The 14126-nt window shown below is 46.2% G+C and overlaps 1 protein-coding gene and 1 long non-coding RNA gene across 2 annotated transcripts in view; both read right to left on the bottom strand.

Annotated features, from left to right (window-relative positions):
* Nucleotides 1-14126, bottom strand: part of SEC61A1 (SEC61 translocon subunit alpha 1) — a 327869-nt gene that overhangs the window by 32244 nt on the left and 281499 nt on the right. The window lies entirely within an intron of this gene.
* On the bottom strand, nt 5490-13044 carry LOC137862467 (uncharacterized). Its single transcript, XR_011100308.1, has 5 exons — nt 11288-13044; nt 11111-11181; nt 10554-10646; nt 7211-7432; nt 5490-5722 (listed from the first exon to the last, which is right to left on the bottom strand). It is a non-coding gene; the product is annotated as an uncharacterized lncRNA (long non-coding RNA).

Raw genomic sequence — 14126 nt, 5'->3', positions numbered from 1 at the left:
TGTAATTAGTTGTAGGATATGCAGAAACTTTGCAAGCTATTTAAAGGTGACCTTTATATATTTTTTTAAAGAAGACAACACATACCCTCTCAACCTTTATGAGTAAGAAAGATTGGAAAAATAACAACCACAGAGGTCACACTTCTCTTATGAAGTCATACAGTATAGTGAGATAATTCAAAAAGGCATGAAGAGAAAATGTCTCCCTACATTTATACATTAATGACTTCTGCAAAAGAAGCACTTATGTAAGAACCGAGGAGCTGGAAAACTTGAGGTACTCTACTGAAGTCTGGGATGTGACTTCGAGAGTCACTAGCATCTCATGAAACAAGGCTGAGCTCTGGTAAAAGGAAGTTCAGAAAATCAGACCCAATTTCAGGGGAAAGAGGAAAGGTCTTAAGCAGATTCTGAGCTCTGCAAAACTCATCCATGGTGCCCTACTGATGGATGCAGGATCAACACCCCCCAGAGGACGGACTTACACCTGATCTAAGAAAGAATTAATTATGTTGAGGTAGAGCAACCATTGCAGCATATCTGGGTATGGTAAGAATTATGTAAGGAAAAAAATTAAAAAAAGCTACATGTCCAATATAGAATAATCTTTGAAGATTCTCATTACAAGTAAACACAAGGATAATAACTAGTGGATAAGCTAATTAGTCATGCAAATCTGATGGATTTTCACTGCCTCCCCTTCCAGCCACTCACTACTTTAGAAGGTGCTTCGTTTTCTGAGTAGCGCACAGATCGGCATCCAATTCATTCGGCATTCAGTTCATATTAACTGGGCAGAAAGACAGTCCTTTAATCTTCTGACACTTTGGTCCTCAGTGTGAAGCGCATGGAAGGTTTCCAACAGAGGAACAACAAGAGTGATAGTATAAAAGAAGATACTAGCAAAAACTCCCATGGAACAAAATGAGGTGGTGTTCTCTGGCAGATCTCATGCCTGAGCGTTGCGGACAGCAGTAACTTATAACCTGCGAACTCAAGGACAGCAACCAACCCATCTGTCTCTTTCAATTATGTGAGCTGCCTTATATATAATAGAGCTAGTAAAAACGATCTGAAATAAACAACATCAAGCCTTTACAACTAAGGTCACACTGGCCAAAAGGGTTGTGAGTGTTCCAGCAAGCTAGGAACAAGTTTCTAGACAGCTGGAGACATTTCGAGCAAGCATGGGCCAAATTAAACCGATGTGGGAAGCCAAAGTGAAACCAGTAAAAGCTTGCCTACTCAGATGACTTTTGTTTGAGCTGGCAGCTAAATTCAAACAAAATTCCTAGGATGATACTGCTTCAACTGCAACAGCAGTCACCTGAGTCATGTGATAAACACTTTGCTTTAAAAATCTCAGCATGTCACTCCTGAGAGCACTTGCACATCAGATCCATGAGAAGTAAAAAGGAGGGTAAAAAAAAGAGAAAATAAAAGCTTTTGTACAAACTCCGTGAACCAAGTCCCCTCTGTCTCTTTCCTTCCAGACATTTCTAAAAAAACAGCTCACTGGAACCACAAAGAACAACAACAACTGAGCAGCATTCTAATATGGGACATCCTGCCGGACCAGCCAGAGCCAAAAGAAAAAAGAAAGCCACAAAAATCAGAACTCAAATTGGACATACAAACCCAAACCCTTACATTTGGGGGCATTTTTTTCATTTAAACTAATCTAATCAATTGGTCACCATAACAGAGGGTTCAAGCAGCTGGCTTAGTTAGGTCCATCTGTGACAAACCTTGGAACCAAAGCCATGTGTTCAGATGCACGCACATTTGAAAATGTGAACAAAAGATCAACTATTGTGTCTTAAAATATCTACTGTTGACTTTGTGCATCACCACTAATGAGTATCATAGCACACTGTATAGTCGTAATATTGTTTGTGGCGCCTCCAATCAGATCCCTAGAAATACAGTTTACACATTTATTAAGTCCCAGGGACGGATTTCCTCTCATACTGACATACAAACCACGGGTGAAGGTTTATCAGGGGTCATTGCCTCGTGCTGATGACCCTGTCTTGGGAATGGATGCAGATTAGAGAGCACGAGAAATAGTATGAAATGATGTTAAGAGAGGAAGACTGAAACAAGGCAGGAACCTGGGAACAACGCTTTTTTTTTTTTTTTTTTTTTTTCCCCTCCAGGAAGCAGTAAATACCTGGAAAATAATGAAGAAAAAAAAAAAAAGAACAAAACTAATTAACCACTAAAAGACCACTTAAAAGTAGATCAGTGGCAAAGCTCGCAAGCACAGTAATAAACCAGATATCACCCTCGCTTATGAGCTGCTATCAACTTTTCTTCCTTCCTACCAGCCGGGAATAAGATCTTGTGGCTCTCCCCAGCAGAGCAGGGGCACTACACGACACACCCCGCAGCACTGATCCCCCATGGCCCATCAGTTTGGGAAGGAAAAGCTGCAAGGACGACACACAACCGAGCCCGGTCCCAGCACAGCATCAGATCACGGCTGGACTGCGACTCCCAGCACGGAGTCCAGCTTGGACCCAGGAGCTGGAAAATGCTCCTTGGCCCCTATTCAGCCTCTGGGATGTTTTCCAGAAATGAACCAGCTCCAGAGCCAAGGCCTGATAAAATGGAGCCTGGGACTGGACCAGGCAGTTTTTTTGGATGCGTAACCCCAAAAACCCAACAGTCAAGACACCACAAATCCAACACCAAGCTTGACAAGTTGGGTCACTGCAGGCACCAGGCATCCGGGCTCCACGTTTGGGTCTTTCTCACATTCCAGTATGGTGCAACTCTCCCTTTTATGGTCATTTACCTAAAATAGGACGTACGCATGCTCAGTTTTGCTAGCTCAGAGCCATCTCTGACTTTGCTCGTCTCTTCACTACCACTGTCTTATTTAATTTTTCTTTGCAGCCACACAGAGATAAACTCAGTGAGTAAATGGCCAAGGGATGTTGAGGCTGCTGCAAGAACAAAACCAACCGCTGACTTTCTTTTTATCTAGTAAGGCAAAGGCTTAAATTCTCCTAAGAATAAACTGGCTTTTATTGCAAAAGAAAGAAAAATTCCTAGCAACAACAACAAAAGAGATAAATGTCCTAGGAGAATACAATGGAACTGGGGTAAATTACTCTAAAATAAGAAATCCAGGGTGAAGGGGAAACTCCCCAAAAGTGAACAAGTGCTCTTCACATTTTAAACAAGGGATGGATTTTTTTTTTTAAACTTCTTTTTTCTTCCTTTCTTTCCAGCAGCTAGAAGTCCCATCTGGTTCCTGTTTCTATTCGTCTGATCTCCCAGAAACTTCTAAAAGCCATAAGCATCAGCCAAAAATTCCCCAGGCATGGACTCCTTTCCAAAATAGCCCACAAAACGGCATTTTTTAGGTGGGTTGGTTTGGAAGGAGCAGAGGGGGGGGATGTTGATTTCTGTAACATTCCTAGGAATTTTCTCCCCTCTAGAATTTCTCCTCTGCCTGAACCCCCCTTCCACTTTCTGCAGGCATGCCAGCCAGCACAGGGACTACCCACTCCCATGAAATGGGTTTCAGCTCTTCTGGTGGGAGCTCACGAGCTGCCGAGAGGTTTTTATCCCCAAGAAAGGCAAATGAACTTGCAGTGCACTCACAGATGAGGTCTCCTCCGCTGGGCTGGTGGGTTCCATCTGGAGGCTGCGTAACTGGGCATTTTCCTCAGTGAAGGCATGGTCAAGACAGGACTTTTGGAAATAATGACTTGGTGTAAATAAGACAGATAAGACAAAGAGGCTTGGATCACCTCTACTGGCACTACTCCATGGCAGGTGAAAGAACTTGAACAAAACATGTCAACTTGTGCCACAGACCCCGCAGAGAAGGCGGTGTAAGTGTCATTCCCATCAGGTCCCCAGCTCCTACCTGGCCTGGAAGCAGAGGTATGAGCTAGTGGCACTGCAGGCTCTGATGGCCAAAGGGAACAATGGCTTTCCCTACCTGGGTGCAGCTGGAAAGGGGTGAAGGCTGGTTAAGATAGGGACACTCGCCTGTTGCTCCTTCATAATGGTTTTGCTCCACAGACATTTGGCTAATCGATAACTACCCCTCCAAAACGCAGCCAGGGTGTCCAAGTTCTGTACATTTAGGATCTGATTCAGGCAAGCTTTGATAAAGATGGTTGACTCCCACTGACTTCAGCACATGCCTAAAAGCTTCCCTTCGCATAGCTAAGACCAAACAAAACCCTAAACAAAAGCAGCCCCATTTAATTCACCTTTCTCTTACACCCATGATTCCTGCCAAGGTGCACAGACCCGTCATGGAGGCTCCAAGCGCCCCAGCCTCCTCTGCCTTTGAATCCTCATAAACCTTCACTGGATCTAAGCAAACAACATAAAAGTGCAATCTTTCAGGCAGTGAATAGGAGTCACAGGGAGAGCAGGACGGCTCCAGAGATGAGAGATAGACTGCGGAGATTTACCCCACCACCACCCCCAGAAGAAAGCGGTCCAGGTCACCAACGACTAAAGGTTGCTACTTTTAGACAGCTGAATTAATGAGATTAATTTAACCTCACAAAAGAGCCCAGCTGCCAGGCTGTACCCATCCAGCATTTGTAGTAGAGCAACAGAATAATCTAAAAGGTCACAGTCTTATCTCCACATCCTCCACTCGCATGTGTTACTTGCATGGCTATTGAAAAAAATAAAATAAAAAATAGAGGCATAACCGAGAGCAGGCTCTAGGGCTCCGTGGCACAGCTCTGTGACACAACATAATGCCATGCAGAGCTCAGCAGATGAGCTTGGGAAGCATCCCCAGAAACAGCCTGGTGATGTGAGGGCTATCTACCTTCCTGAGCAGGGCTATTTCACTACTAGCTCAGGTATCTTTATATGTTGTACCACCTTGGCAGATGCTCTCTGGCATGCTCTGCTTTGCTGGTGGACTCCGTTTAGATACCAAAGCCTGAACACAGTCCAAAATCACTGCTTGGGTAAGCCTGCCTGGCCAAAGTTCAAGTGCACTGGCCAGAGACTTTCTTGCTGCTGCCAAACACATCCGATCAGCAAGCCTTTGGGTCTTCCTACAACGTAGTCCAGTGTGAGAAGAAACCAGTGGATTTCTCTGACCCTGCTGGCAGATTTGGAACATGTCAGAGATCACCAAGAGGTCCTGACATCCCCTGATCCCTTCCCAGCCACAAAGCAGGTGAGCTTGACCTAGCAGGGTATTTGTACCAAAGACCAACTGGCACTTCTAGTCAATGCACAGCCCAAGATGCTGCTATGAACATCTCTCAAACCCTCAGAGCAATTAAATGCTTCATCAATAAAAAATAAACACACTTCATTTTCTATTTATAAAAGAATCTTTCCCTCCCCCCCCCCCAATGTTTTATTTTAGCAAGTGCACTCAACCATGTTCTCAATCTGCACTTCATTTCCTGCTATTCAGCTTTCTGTGGTTCACAGACAAAAATACCTGGGGAAAAAAAAAAAAAAAAAAAAAAAAGCACAATACCAGATCCCAGGGGGCTCTGATTTAATGCAGGAAATAAATGTGGCATACTGTATAACAGGAGCCCATGTCCAGGCTGGGAGCAGGAGGCATAAGAGACAGGGCAGAGCGCACAGGTTCAGAGGTGGTTGTGCCAAGAGTTTCCTGTGTCTTCTCCAGCCAAGATGGTGGTGAGCAACTCTGTCTCCATCATTTGTCCTTGATTCCTTCAGGAGCAGTAGGGAAAGCAAGGTGTTCTTTCTATGGGAAGAGCAGTGCACAAGGCAACCTTTCAGCCCCTATTCCTGCCAGCCCAGGACCTTTCAGCAATGCAGGAATGCATTTCTGCAGCCATTCCCATCCACACAGATCCTAGAACACCCAGACTTCTGCAACCATGGCTGGCACAATACATGAGAGCAGGCACAACCCGGCAGCAGATCACAGCAGGATTTATGGACCGAGATGTACAGGGTGTCCCCAGGGAGCCAGGAGGATGTGGCTCTTATCCTTGCAGTTTGGACAGAAGGATGGTGTTGGGAAGAGGGGTATAAAAAGGTTCTGTGGTTTTGGAGATGAAGTCCTCCCCACCTGCTGCAGCACAGCCTCCCTTCACATTACATTTGCTTCTGGTGCTGCTCCCTGACAGAACACAGATGAGCTGAGGCTGGAAAATCCACCAAAAGAGACCTGGCAGACCCACCTCCAGCACTGCAGCGGCCAGGGCAGCCGAGGGAGAGCAGGCGAGGCTGGAGACGGAGCCACAGCAATCGCAGTCCCACCCTGGCTGCCCCACCGGTGGCTGCAACGATGGAAACCACAGCAGGGAGCTCACTCACACATTTTTACTATGTCCCTTCACCCCAAGCAATGTGAAACAAGACACTAAATAGGTGACACAGCCTCAGAAACATCAAGCTTTGTCTGTGCTCCAGCTTCCTCTGCTGTTATTCCCAGCGGAGAATTACAGCTACGGGGTTTGTTGGGGTTGATTTAGCAAAGGGGAAGGAGGGAGACAGAGCCAGGCTGGAGAGGGAAAAGATACAGAGAGAAAGAAAGAAAAGTCCGGGGAAGGAGTGGGCTGGGGGCTAAATACAAGTGTTAGGGAACAGAGCAGAGTTTGTAAGCAAAGAGATGGGAAGGCAGAGAGGGAGAGCCAAGGATAAATTGTTTTGATGAGTGCTCCAACCCTGAAATAAATATAACCACCCAAGGGGGCTGTGTGACTCAGTCTGACATTTTGGCTATTTTTTTTCATGCCACCAGATGTAATCAATTTAGCTGGGGGGTGGGAGGGAAGCACACATTTTTATTGCATTCTAATGTCCACAAAAAAAAAAAAAGAGACTTGTTTTGTTTTGTTTTCTACTCATAGTATATGGCACTTCATGCAAAACCAAGCAACAGCAGAACTTCCACCTGCCCTTCGCCATCACAAAAATAAGAGTTTTGAGGGCTGGGGGCACGTGGGTCTGGACTGTCCAGGGGTAGACTGAGCACCCCCCTCACCCTCACCTCCTCCACAGTGGGGAGAAAATCTCCGAGCTGGAGGAGGACGTAAAGGATAGCTGTGCGACTGTGTTCGCGTTCGCTTCAATATGCACGAGGGAACAAATATGGCCAATAACGTCCTAAGATATTGTCGTGCTGAAATTCTTTGTTTACCAAGAAACGACATGTTGAAAGCCCTTGGCATTTATGAAGCAGATGATTTCTATTCATTTATTTGAAGCATTTTGCAGTACTTACCCAGACGCTTGGAGCGATTATCTTGCCAGATCTCATGTGGAGGACTGGGTCAGATGGGCGAGCTCCAGCACAGCTCCCAGCCTCCTGGAGGAAGCCGTGTGGTACTCGGGTAGGTGTTGCTCGCCCATCCTATATAGCAAGGCGAGGGAGAGGGCTCATCCAGCTCATTGCTTTCAGTAGTAGGTTCAATTGGGCATACAATCCTTCAACTCTTGTCCAAACCTGTGGGGAAACATTTATGCGCACTGTTAAACTGCTCCTGCATTCCACCCAGAGGCTGATGCTGTTCTGTGGTAGGTGAATAATTCTTATATTTACTCTCTGCAAAATATTTTGGACTCTGGAGAGTTCTTGCTCAGGCAGACTCCTCCTGAATTAATAACAGCTTTGCCTGAGCAACAGTTAAGAAATGAGAAGAAAGTGCCATGGAAATCATTTTTTTTTTGTTTTGTTTGTTTTTTAAGTTCTTTATAGTGATGAACTCTGCAGATAAAGGTGCTGGCAGGAAATGCCCATTACCTTTTCTGCCATACAACTGTCCACCTCTAGCTCCTGCCCACTGATCTGCAGTAGAGTTGTAGGAACTTAGCCCAGCACAGGACCTAAAGTCACACGTCCTAAAACTAAGCAGAACTGTCCATTGAACTGGCTAACAAGTCTCCATCCAGTGATCAACACAACCATTATGTCCAACATCTACACTACAGTGACCTCCACCCTATATTTTTCCTTTAAGATCTGCAAAGAGGTAGTATTCCTCCAGAGTTACTTCACCCACAGCTAGCTCTTTGGATGCCTTCTCCTTGCATGGCTCTTGTCATGGAAAAGAAGCCCAAGTTACTTGCAGTGCCTCCCTTTTGCCAGTTTTCTTTTGATTAGACACACTCCCATCTCCTAGTAAGCTCCAAGCAGAAGGTGATGAGCAATAAGGGAGTTGTGTGAGGTCACTTAATGTCTTAAGATGATCTACAGCATCTCTTCATTTTTAACTCTGAGCACATCTTCCCTCTCTTGAACACATCCTCAGAATCTTAAACCCTACTTCAAAATCAAATACATCGCATTTACATAAAGTGTCACAGTTGTTCTTATCTGCTGTGTTAAGTACAAAGATTTTTTCCCGTTTAACTGAGAGCAATTTGCAATATATATAAATGATTTGATTGCATGAACTTCTCACCAGCTATTTTAATGTTTCAAATCAAGTCATCCACCACGATGCATTCTGGAAATTCTGTAAATTAGCCATTTGGAACGCACTGCACATTCAAGGAACTACTTCACGTGTGTTCGGGTCGTACACTACATCAATTTCATACATATATGTGCATGTCTGAAAGTAACAAATTAATGTTTCCATTCATATTCTTGTGGAGACAATCTCCAGACGTTCAAGGAGTTGTCCTGTCACAATGGAGTAGAGAAGGGAGTGGAGAAAATTCTACATTTGTGCAATGACCTTGTATTAACTTCGTAATGCCACAAATCCTTGGCCTGGTGTTTGCTAACTTTTGAAGATTTAATTAGTTAGGCTTACTATTTGGTTATCCTGACTTTCTAAGAAAAAGAAGGCTGTCAAAGGAAAACAATCTTTAAGTTTGAAAATCCAGAGGAAAAAATGTGCATTAAACCACAAGACTCCTGTAAATGATAAATTCAATCCTGGAATTGCTGTTAGAGAAACATCATGAATGGAGGTTTCTCAGTGCCAAGACATAATTTTTGCTGCTTCAGTTCTAAACAGATTTTTCTGTATTTGAGCTGTCCTTTAACAAGAAAGAAAGAAAAAACAACACAACTAAACCCAACAAACCACCAACAAACCAAAAGCCTCCTACTAGCGACACTCATAACTAAGTTAACACTGGGTTTTTAAGTCCGGCATCCTTGACCCAGATAGGAAGAAAGGCAAGCTAGAAATCCAATACATGCACTAAGATACCCACTTGAAATTGCCACAGCTTTCTAACTGATAAAATGCTTTTCCTTAAGCTGAATAATTTTTCTAGCCTTCTCACTAAGGAGATGAATTGAAGTCATGCTAAAAAAATGTTGATATATTAGACACTGGAAGTAGACATGTTTGCCTTTATGTTTTTGAATCATTCTTAAAAAGTAGAGAAGATTAAAAACTAATGATCAAAATATGTTTTTTCAATAGAAAGTGCAGTTTTCACAAAATCTGAATGTTCCATGGAAAAACTTCAATTTTGCCAGAGCTGTGCAGCTTTCCACTGGGGAAGATCTAAATAAAAGATTTCCTTTTAAGTTCCAGTTGACTGAAACGTAAACTTTTAAGTCACTTTTCAAAACAAACAAACAAGTAAATAAATCAGAATCCATCCTCTTAAGACTTTCAACTTGACATCTCCTTGGACACGAAAGATGGACTTTCACCATGGGGCAGAGATTACCAAGGAGCTCTACAAAGGCAACTCCAACCAGCGCAGTCCACACCTTCAGCAAAAACGTGTCACGGGGCTGGGATGAAGCATGGAAAATTTCGACCCAAAAGGAATGAGTTTGAGAAAGATACAAGCACAAGTGAAGGAGGACAGGCAGGAATAGCAGTTGGAGCTCAACCTCCGTTCCAGCAGCTCTTGCCAATGACTGCGAGTGCTAATAAGTAACAGTCCCCCTGTGCATGCCACGTGCAGCCAAGGCGAGATAGATGTGTTCGTTTCTGCTGCCGAGCAGCCCAGACCAGATACCGGCTGTGGTTGCGTTAGCAGAGACCCGCACCAGCGCTCCTCCCTCCACCAAGGACAAGGTCCCTCGGGATGCACCAGGTTAAGGGCAGCACCCTGCTTTGCTGAGCCTCCATTTTTCAATTCCTGCAGCTGCTGGCAGCGTGGGAGTCCTACAGGCACCAGAGCTGGGGTTGGGTACCACCATCCCACGCACATCACCTTTTTCCATGTCCTCCCTGAGCACAGGGGCACTGCAGCACTGCTGTGACTTCAGTTGGCAACAGGGAGGGGACCCACACGTAGCAGTGCTGGTCACCAGCCCTTTTCCACCTCTCCGCCTGCCAGAGCTGGTTCTGCTCAACTGAGATTTTTATTTTTATTTTTTTTTTTTAAGAGGGAGATGTAGCTCCTACAGGGAAGAAGAGTTTCGTGGAGTCTTTCTCCCACATGCCCAGCCTCTCCCTGCCCTCCCCATGCCCGAGAGCAACCAGAGGCGATTGCAACCTGAGTCCTGGCCCAGCCCTGAGAGCCCCACACGCAGCTTCTCCCCACACACATCTCTGCTCTCCCTCCTTCAGAGCGGGACAGCTGTCCCCAGAAGGCAGCTCACAGGACAATTTTCAAACAATCCAGTATAAATGGAGTTTGCAAACCTATTTCTTCACAGTTTCTTCCTGCCCTGGAGCACCTTTTCCCTCTGTTCACCCTGCTGGGGCTCAGCAAAATGGGGGGTGTTTTCTTTTTCTCTGGAAAAAGGAAAGAAAAACAAAAAATATCAGTGTTGCCAACTCTTGCAATTTCAGTCCCACAGTACTTGATGTTTTTCTTCACCCCCTCCCCAGCTTCTTGCTCCGATGTATTATGCAAAAATCTCAGATTTCATTTTAAAAAGAGGAGAAAAGGAACAACCAGTTCATAGGCTTCCAGGTCCCAGAGAAAAGCTGAGAAACGCAACCCCATTGCACACCAAAGCACCCCCTAAACCCAAAAAGCAGGCACTGGGGAACCAAATATTTTAGTTCATTTCCTTAAAAAAAAAATAAATTAAAAAAAATAATGGTTTTAATCCATTCCTTGTCCTGAAAGACCCAACAGACTTTTGAGCCCACGGTGGGGTATGTGTGTGCTGCAGAGACCCCCACCATGGTGTGAGGGATCTCATAGGCACCTGGTTGATACAGAAAGGATCAGGGCTCTGGGACAGACCTACCTGCTGAATCAGCACCTCCAGGGGACACCCACATCCCCTCCTCGCTGCAAGCCTCTACCAGTCTGGAAAACCTTGCAAAGCAAGCACAAACCAAATTAATTGATTTTGGAGCACCAGCACACATCCCATATAGCTCAGCACCATCCTGCTCTAAACACCCCCCTACCACACACACACCCTGCAGCGAATGTCAGGCTGGCTGGCAGCACGCCACGCGTCCACGGGCATTTTTACCCTCCTTTCCATGCTCTCTCCCCCGCCTGGCTCCATGTCTGCTCTGCTTCCTGCTTGGCACAGGGTGCCCAGAGCTGCAGGTGTCCCCAGCAGTCACCACTGTTTGTCCTGGGAAAGGCTCCTGGTGCAACAGCATTGCCTGAAGCCAAGCCTGGCCTGGCTGCTTGTCCCCGGCGTTAGGAGCAGGGCTGTGTCTGCACCACACCTCGGCCATCAGGAAGCAGAGGGGCATAAATCTCAGCTGGGAGAGAAGGCGGCTTGCAGTTCAGCGGGTTTTGGAAGCTGTGCTATGAGACGGTGCCAGAGGGTCTGTCCTTGCAGGGAAACGAGTGCACCATGTGGATTTCTCAGTAAAACAGAAGATTTGGGGAGGTCGGGACGCTGTCTGTAGATACAGATGCTCAAAGCTATGTGGTGCACACAGCGAGAACGTGAGTGCCTTTTCACGCCTCCCTCCCACGTGGTGGGGGATCCTTCGCTGACCCCAAGGATGGGGCTTGATCACGCTTGCTGAGTCTCCCCTTTGCACTTTCAAGAACCAGGAACCTGTGTCAGAGGCATGCTCGGATGAGGACAGTAACTTTGGATCAGTTGGAGATTTTACTTTTCTTCTGTCTTGTTTTGGCCTTTAGAAAAAATAAATAAATTTAAAACGCAAGTCATCCAACCTGAAATATTGCGGCTGTTGCTTATATATGGAAAATATTTAACAGTTCAAGTCAGAAAACCCAAAATTCAGAGACTCAAGGGCAATCCAAAACTCCTAGGGTCTTCAAAATCAGACTAAAAATACCATGAGAACAGGCTCCCTTGGACCAGATACTAATTTACTGCAGCACTGTGAAGGAATTAAAGTCGTCCTAAAAGCACAAGCTGGGATCTGCCCTGACATTTTCATGTCATCTGCTCCCTGGTCCTCTTGTGTAGGCCATGTAGGGGTGGGCTGGAGCTTTTCGGGGCCCTGCTGTAATCCAGCAAACCTTGGCTGGTAGAACCGGCCCCAGAAGAGATTCCAGCTGGCTTAAGTTAGAGCAGCCCCGTGGCTGCTCTAACTTAAACCACCTGCCGGTTCAGTCCTGGGCCAGCACTGGGATCTGGGAGGTATAAGTGTGGCTGAAAGCCAAATTTGCCTGCTCTCTTCCTCATCTGTCCAAGTAGGAGCCAGAGGTCCAAACCCTATTTTGGGATGGCCCTAGAACAAGGCTTCAGAGGGACACCTTTGGGCTCCTGGTTGCATTTAAAAATCCAAGCGTGGGGATTCCACCACTCCGCCCTGCCTTCCTTCCCTTCTCTCGCCACGTGCTTGCTATCACGCTATCGAAGCCCAGACACGAGGAAATGCACAAGGACAGGTTCTTTCCTGGAACAGCTGATGCCTTCTGCCCTCATTTAACTTCCCAGACCGCCTCTCCCCTGCAGCTCTGGCGGCTCCGCTCCTGTAGGGAACCAAGAGATACAGACCTGGCAGAGGTTTTTTCTCTTTTTAAGCAACAGAAAATAAAATAATAAGAATAGTATGTATAAAAAACAAATACACCCGTCACCCCCAATGACAAAATAACCTCTTGACTCTGGTTTGAGCTTTGGCCGTAAGATCACAACCGATTTACACAGCCCTGATTCACCTGTGCAGAGACAGACACCTAATCATGTGCGATGGCCGGAATTACCCTGATAATACAGCCGGGATTGTCCTGCCCCTGCCCTTCCTACTTGCCTTTCGCCCTGCAGCTAGCAAAGATAATGAGTAACAGTGATATTAAACAGGGATTTGGGGGTTTCTGCCTTTTTTTTTTTTTTCCCAGAAAGTGGATAACACACTACAGTAGATAGAAAAATCCATCCGACTTTATTTAACTGTAACATTTATTAAGAGCAATGAAAAGGTCAGCACGGAGCTCCCAGCGTATGGGCTAAACTCCTTTCCCCAGCCTTGAATGCGACAAGAAAGCAGATCCTTTAAGATGCAACTATCTTAAGCTCCCTTCCGATGGTTAAACTCTTAGTAATTCTAGGTTTTGGAGACAAACGTCAAAGCAGAGGGCTCTTCCCTTCATTATTCAAGTAAAGGCCCCATCAATATTATCTGTAATAAGAATCTGCTGTTGACATGGCTCACCCCGCAGTTCCTGTTCCAGGCAGTAGTCCCTGTCAATAGGATTAAAGTGGAGGAATGCCTTTGACAAGTCCACCGGCTGCTGATTCATTGCTGCCATCAGGCTGCCGGCTGGGAAAGGCGCTGGGCACGGTTGGCGGGCCCACCACGGCCAGCCGGGGCAGGCAGCCCCCAGGGCTTTCATTTCTGGTGCCAGAGGGGAGCAGGTTGAGATGGGGAGGAGGAAATGGGGAAAGGGACAGCCCCAGAGTGGTTTGCATTGCTCATGCCCTGCCTTGTCACCTCTGGGTGCAGCGGTGACCTAACTTTGTCCTGGAGTTCAGCCACGGGGTTGAAGGGGTTTGCTTGAGGGCCCACTGACTCCGTGGCTAAAATGAAATGGCGCGGTAAAAGCTCCGGAAGGAAAGCTCTGGGCACCAAATGCTGAACACTGCTGGAGCACATTTGGCACATCCAAACTTTGGCAACCCTGACCCGTATTTCCTTCTCCTTTCCCACCCTGCTTAGCGAAGCTCCCGGTACAATGACTCTGTCATCACCCGTTGGCTCTCATGGCCCCACGTTTGGAAAGCTGCTGGCTCGCCGTGCTCGCAGACTGGTGACTGAAGAGGAGGGAGGACTGGAAGGGCCCGTGCTGCACATAACAGCCCCAAACTGCAGAAATGA

Source organism: Anas acuta, chromosome 11, assembly GCF_963932015.1.
Source record: "Anas acuta chromosome 11, bAnaAcu1.1, whole genome shotgun sequence".
Taxonomy (NCBI): Eukaryota; Metazoa; Chordata; class Aves; order Anseriformes; family Anatidae; genus Anas; species Anas acuta.
Note: the sequence above shows the minus strand (reverse complement) of the source record. Positions and strands in the feature narration are given on the sequence as shown.